Source organism: Herpailurus yagouaroundi, unplaced genomic scaffold, assembly GCF_014898765.1.
Source record: "Herpailurus yagouaroundi ecotype Mexico unplaced genomic scaffold, PumYag 250, whole genome shotgun sequence".
In the NCBI taxonomy this organism is placed as follows: domain Eukaryota; kingdom Metazoa; phylum Chordata; class Mammalia; order Carnivora; family Felidae; genus Herpailurus; species Herpailurus yagouaroundi.
Genome location: NW_024412467.1, coordinates 7,043,420 through 7,050,229, shown reverse-complemented (window position 1 = coordinate 7,050,229; position 6,810 = coordinate 7,043,420).

Below are 6,810 nucleotides of genomic sequence, written 5' to 3'. Positions count from 1 at the left end.
GACAGCAAAGAACTGAAAACATGAAGGATGGAAGTTCAGAACGTGACACCATTACATTCAGACTCTAAGTCATTACGGATGCTAATCTTCAGAAAGTAGGAACCGTTCCCCTGGTAAGTTACCGTTCGTTATAACTTACAGTTTCTTCCCAGAGACCTACTGAAAGCAAACTTCATTATCATGTGTGGGCAGATCTTCATAGAATGCAATCTTTCCAACCTCACATCAGCTTCCGTGAGGGTGCGGGAGATGTACCGAACTCCCACCCAGAGATGAGGCCAAAGCTCAAAATCACGCACACAAAAATCACTTGGTACAAACTAACGAATTGCAATCCCAGCCTGCGTGTTCAGATCACAAGACGCGGTGTATTTCAGCGCATTTGGAAAGATGCACTTTGGACTTTTATTGTTTTTCCTTTCTCACCTCTGTGCCAAGTGCCGTTTTCCTCTCTTGGTGCTTTAAACAGCTCAGAAGCACTGACGCACATTTGGTTCCAAACAATGCCGGACGCCTTGAACGTTACTCCTGACTCCTCATTCTCCCTTGCTCCCGTATGCGCCGCATTCTGATACCCTTGCCTTGTACAGAAGGTACACCCTGCTGTGCATCCACCCCCCCCTCCTCGTTCAGTCCCATGTCATTTCTCACTGGGACCACTGCAAAGTCCTCTCGGTTGCTCTCTTTGCTTTCTGGATTAAACCCTTGAAACCAGTCTTCACGCACCCGACCCAAGCGGTTTTCTCAGACGAGAATCAGACCAATTACTCCTGGGTCCAAAAGTAATCCGTGGCTCCTGTCACTTAGAAATTAACCCCAAGGTCTTTAGCGTGGTGTGCGATGACCAAATGGACCTTCTCCTGCCGTCCCCAGGATCATCAATTCCAGCACCTCTGCTGGCGATTCTGTAGAGTCACCTACACACATGGTCATAAGTGTGGTGTTGGCAAGTTGCAGGATTTCTCTTCCATTTCACCTTACTGAGAGAGTTTTTATCATGAGGGAGTGCCCCACAGAAAGTCCCCTAAGGACTGGTGCTAATCACAAATGACCCGTAGTACACTCACACTCACACATATTAGGTGAATAAATGTGTATCTCTTCGTATACATGATGTATTCGTATGCATCATGTGTGGTGTTCTTGGTTCATTCCTATACTGAGCTAATGTCTTTATCTTACTTTATCTCCATGTCCCTTACACAGTGCAATCAGCACAGACCCTCTTACACGGTACATTCCTTGCAGCCCGGTGCGCTGTCTGTATAATCCGGTTTGCTCAGTACCTCTACATGCAGAACCCATGACTTCATAACTTACTTTGCGACACATAGAGAGTTGAAAAGTATAGAGTTTCTGGTTTGATTTCTCTCTCTCTAGGATTAATGTTTGAAAAGGAAATTTTATTTATTTATTTTTTTCAAAACGTTTATTTATTTTTGAGACAGAGAGAGACAGACCATGAACAGGGGAGGGGCAGAGAGAGAGGGAGACACAGAATCCGAAACAGGCTCCAGGCTCTGAGCTGTCAGCACAGAGCCCGACGTGGGGCTCGAACTCACGGACCGTGAGATCATGACCTGAGCCGAAGTCGGACGCTCAACTGACCGAGCCACCCAGGCGCCCCGAAAAGGAAATTTTAAAATAGAGAATATTCTGAGATGGAAAAACTGTCTTGCTTATTGAAATTTGTGCATGTGGCCAACTACGTTCGTGGGGGTGCGGGTGGGGTTACAGATTTGCTTTAAAGAGTATGGAGATAGCCTAATTGGGACCACACACTGAGAAAGAAAGACTTTTCATACTGTTTCCCCGCTAGCTTGAGGAAGAATCACATTCTTAGAGATTTCCTTCTGTTTGGAAATCGTTCGTGTCTCTTTGGCTGTTCACAGATTCGCTTAGATCTGTCACAGGGAGGCTCAGGCAAATGCAAATAGGAAACGTGTTTGAGAGCAGCTAAGTCTGGGTAGATTCTGTCTCACTATACCGTCCCTTGTTGTCTCAAATAGCTCCTCATAGAACTCATAGTTTCTCGCATCTGTCAAGAAGCCTGCTGGTTTTAACATTCCGTTTTATTGTCAGTAACTCTAATTCCCTCCGAGCCTTGAAACCACACAGTGAAATTTTATGAGCATTTGGAATTTTTAAGAAAAAACACAAACTTTTGTATCATTTTCATTATGTTTGAGGTTGGTGCTTGTGATCTTTTCTTCCATTCTACTGTTTCCTTCTAACTGGAGTCACACACACACACACACACACACACACACACACACAGAGGAAATAATCGGCTTTTTTTTGGTACAGTGTAGAAACCCTTTAAGTGGCAACATTTTCAAAAGAAAAATGATTAATAATCCCAGGAACTTCTCTTAAGGGATAATTTAAGAGAAAAGAAAAATCCATAAGAAAAGAATAAATACAACTATACAATTTTAAAGCAAATGTATTAAAAAAAAAAAACCCTAAAAGATAAGCTAGTAACATATTCCCAGCAAGTATGAGCAAATGTTTCTCTTTTCTATACAGAAAGTACATTTAAATGAGCGAGAAATTACGAGGGTCCCCATAGCCAAATGGGCATAGGGTGTGAACAAACAGTTCGCAAAAGAGGAAAGCATTCAAACGCAGTAATAAAGAAATGCAAATTAATACAGCAAAAATACCATTTTTCACTTTTGCAAAACTTTTTCAATAATGCTACTCAATATTCACGAGGCAAAGGTGAAACTAGAAAGTGAGATTCTCACGTTGCTTGTGGAATATAAATTGACCCCATTCTATAGGAAAGCAGTTTGGCAGGTCTTTCCAAAGTCCTAAAACGTGAGTATTCATTTGCCCTGAAATGTATTTACGGAAGACACTTGGAAGTTAAGTACGTTTTTGAAAATACATGAATATACTTATCTCAATGTCAATTTCAATAGCAAAACATGTTTATGATATAAGTGGAATATACAACCAATAAAAATTATATGTGCCCGAAGTTTTGACTACTATGTAGTTAAATGTAGTTGCTTTTGCTCTCATTTGAATTTGAAAAGCTGGCTGATTTTAGAAAAGAATACCACCTTTCGTTTATTAAAGCAGGCATACACCTAATATCTAATGGTTTCTTGTAATTACCACAGAATTGAGAATAATACTCCTGGTAGGAGCCTCCGAGGTGGACCCAATCACCCTCATCTCCTGGTATTGGTGCCCTGTGTCATCTGTGCTCTTTGAGTGTGGGGACCCAGTAGCCTGCTGCTAATGAATAGAAGGTGATAGGGTGTTACTTCCAAGAGCAGGTTACAAGAAGACTTGATTCCATGTTGCTCATATCTTCTCACTTTCTTGCTGACATGGTCTGAGGAAGCCACCCGCCATGTTGTGAGCGGTCTTGTAGAGAGCGGTCCACACGCAAGGAATGGAATCCTGCTAATCATCACATAACTGACCTTAGAAAAAGGCTCCTTTGGCACTCCCCCAAGTCAAGCCTTCAGATGAGACCAAGGGTCTGCTTGACAGGTTGACCACAACCTTATTCAAGACCTTGAGCCAGAGGCGCCCAGTTAAGTTGGGCTCGGATTCCTGATCCACAGAATCTGTGAAATAATAAATGTTGGTTCTTTAAGCTGTCGAGATTGGGGTAATTTGTTAGCGTGGCAATAAAAAAAAAATAATACGGTACTCTTTTTGGGGGAGGGAACTTTATTATCTCGTGAGATACCCATAAAAAAAAGTCTTGTTATTACCCCCATTTACTGAGGAGGAAGCTGAGTTCAGGACCTTGTGACTTGAGAAGGTCATTTAGCTCAGATATGATTCTGCCAAGTTCATGCCCTTTGACCACATTTGCAAGAGCATTAAAAATCTGAGAACCGAGCCCTGCCCCTAACTCTACCGGTATTATCCGTGCCACTGAGTTGCTCAATTACCCCATCCGAATTCTAGACCCTTCATGGGTATGATGAGATGATTGAGGTGGGAGTCTCTAAAATCCCTCTGAGCTCAAAATTTCTCCATTCTATACAAGGAAAACAAAAGTAAGTAACTGAAGTTCTTTTGATGGCTGGGGGTTATAATAAAAAAAAAAAAAAAAAAAAAAAACAAAGAAGAAGAAGAAAGAAAAACTATGCCTCAGCTCCAGACTCTGTCGGGTGTTCCCGTGCTCATGCTAATGTGTTGTCCTTGTTTCTGTCACTGCCCACTGCAGAGGGGTGTGGATCTCCATTATCCTGACAGTGAGCTTTCTCTGGAGGAATAGTCCTCTGCAGTGACCTTCCCAGATCCAGTGCTGCCCAGCTCTGTGGGGTGTAAGTGCCAGGTGACATTTAGGAGGCCAGTTTTTATTAGCGGGTTCTATTCTCTAAAGTATTGAGTGACCCGTGCTTAGAAAAGCATAATCTCATTTTTGTAACTTACCTCTTTTAGTTAGCACCTAATGGTTCGGGGAGCCAGAGGCATCACCGAGAGAAAATCAATGTAAAATATATTCTTGAGTACTAACTGAAAGAACTTACCATTATATGATGAGCTAACAGTAAGTTATCAGAAATGTGACTACCTTTATTGTAAGTGATTTTTTTTTATCTACACACGAGAGGAATAGAGTAAATGTACTGTGCCATTATGAACCTGTCAGTCACGTACGTATGAGACATCAGCTCCATCTAGAACAAAATTTCCTGCCACTCAGAAATCATGTTTAACATTAATCTGTTATTCTGATCTGCACTCACTAGATTTTTGATGGACAGATGAACTTATGAAATTTTTAATACATTTTCTAAAAAGCTAAAACTTGGAGCTAAATTGACTTTTTGGTGAGAACCAACCGTCACAATCTAATGTCCACTCCCATTGTTCAGTAGAGTCTTCCCCATCTTGTCATGATTAAATGCCTATGGACACCCTACAGAGATACCCAGAGGAAAGACATTCTGTCAAGATTGTGGCCAAGTTATTGCCGACGGCAAATTCGGAGTAAGAAAGTAGACCACGGCACGATCGCAAATATGCACTAAATTTATCTACTCACAGATGAAGAGAACAATACATTTGAAATACTTAGTTTCCCTCAGGCAGGATAAAGATGGATAGATAAATAAACATCAGCAATGCTGTGTCCGAGGCACAGAATAAAAAAAAAAAAATCTATTTTTTAGGGGATGACATCCTAAATTAAAATAAACGGCAAAGATTTAAAGCACAAATGGGCAACCAAAAAGAACTGATGAGCAAACAGAAAAAGAGACGCAGAAGACATTTTTTAAAACTCACAGGACATGTAATTCACCTGAACTAGGAACAGTGCTATTACCTTAAATATTAATAGCCTTAGAGGTGTCCTCGCCATTTACCCAAGTGGACACTGTCTTTTGGGCACACCTTCCCTCCTCCCACCCTTGAACTACAAGGACTATTACAACGGGATGATCTCACAGACTGAAGCTACCTTCAGTACTTAGAATCCAAAAGGACCTTCCTTGACAAGGATTATATACTATTTGTTCTCCTAAATCACTAGGGGTCACCCACAGTCAAGAATATCTTTTGAAACAATGCAACCACTTGACATTTCGTGGCATTTGCATATTTCAGGATATTTTAACAGCCTATCTCAGCATGAGACACACTTATAACTAAAAAAGTCTTTGTTGTTTGTTGGAAATTCAAATTTAACTGAAAAGCCTATATTTTTTAAGTTTTTTTTAGATATTTGTTTACTTTTGAGAGAGAGAGAGACAGAATGGAAGCAGGGGAGGAGCAGCGAGAGAGGGAGACACAGAAGCCGAAGCAGGCTCCAGGCTCCGAGCTGTCGGCACAGAGCCTGACCTGAGGCTGGAACTCATGAATGGTGAGATCATGCCCTGAGCCGAAGTCGGATGCTTAACCCACTGAGCCACCCAGGCACCTCAGACAGCCTATATTTTTCTTTGCTAAGCCTGACAGTCCTGCCCTTCAGCCCTGAGAGGTGGCAGGGCAGTTAGCCAGCTAGTTGGTGCACAGCTGAGATTAGAAGTCAAATCTCGGGGCTCCTGGGGGGCTCAGCCCGTTAAGCGCCTGACTTTGGCTCAGGTCATGATCTCACGGTTCATGGGTTCAAGCCCCGAATTGGGCTCTGTGCGGACAGGTCAGAGCCTGGAGCCGGCTTTGGATTCTGTGTCTGCTTCTCTCTCTGCCCCTGCCCTGCTCTCACTGTTTCTCTTTCTCTCTCTCAAACATACATAAACATTAAAAATAAAATAAAATAAAAAAGAACTCAAATCACAAGACACTTAGCCATGAGCACCTTCCAAAGTGTAGTAAAGCCAGGAGGAAAGTAACAGCTAAACTACTCTGAGATGCAAATCATTAACCACAAAATTATGAGCACGGTGGCTTTGGGGGTAAGCTTCTCTTCCCATGCACCCTGTGGTGTGTCCCCTCAAGTTTCCAATCAGCACAATGGGTCAGCCCACAACGATGACAGGAAAGATTTTCAAACAGATGTTGACCGTGACATCCAAGGCACCTTCTATCACAACCACACCCCCGACTTTGGGTCTTTTTCGTCTCTCTAGATCCTTTCTTTTCTTTTCAAATTCTCTTGCACTTATTTTCTTTTTCTCATCCTTTTTTAAAATTCATGCACCTTGTGCCATCCTAATGGGGACTCACCCAACTCAAATAATATTGAACCTTAGTAATCAAGATGTCCTAAAAGAAGAAAAGGCAAAGCCATAGAAGTAGACAATGGATTCGTGGTTGCCAGGGCCTGCAGATAAAGGGTGGGGTTGGCTACAAAGGGGTGACAGAGCTGTTCCATATCTTGATTGTGACACT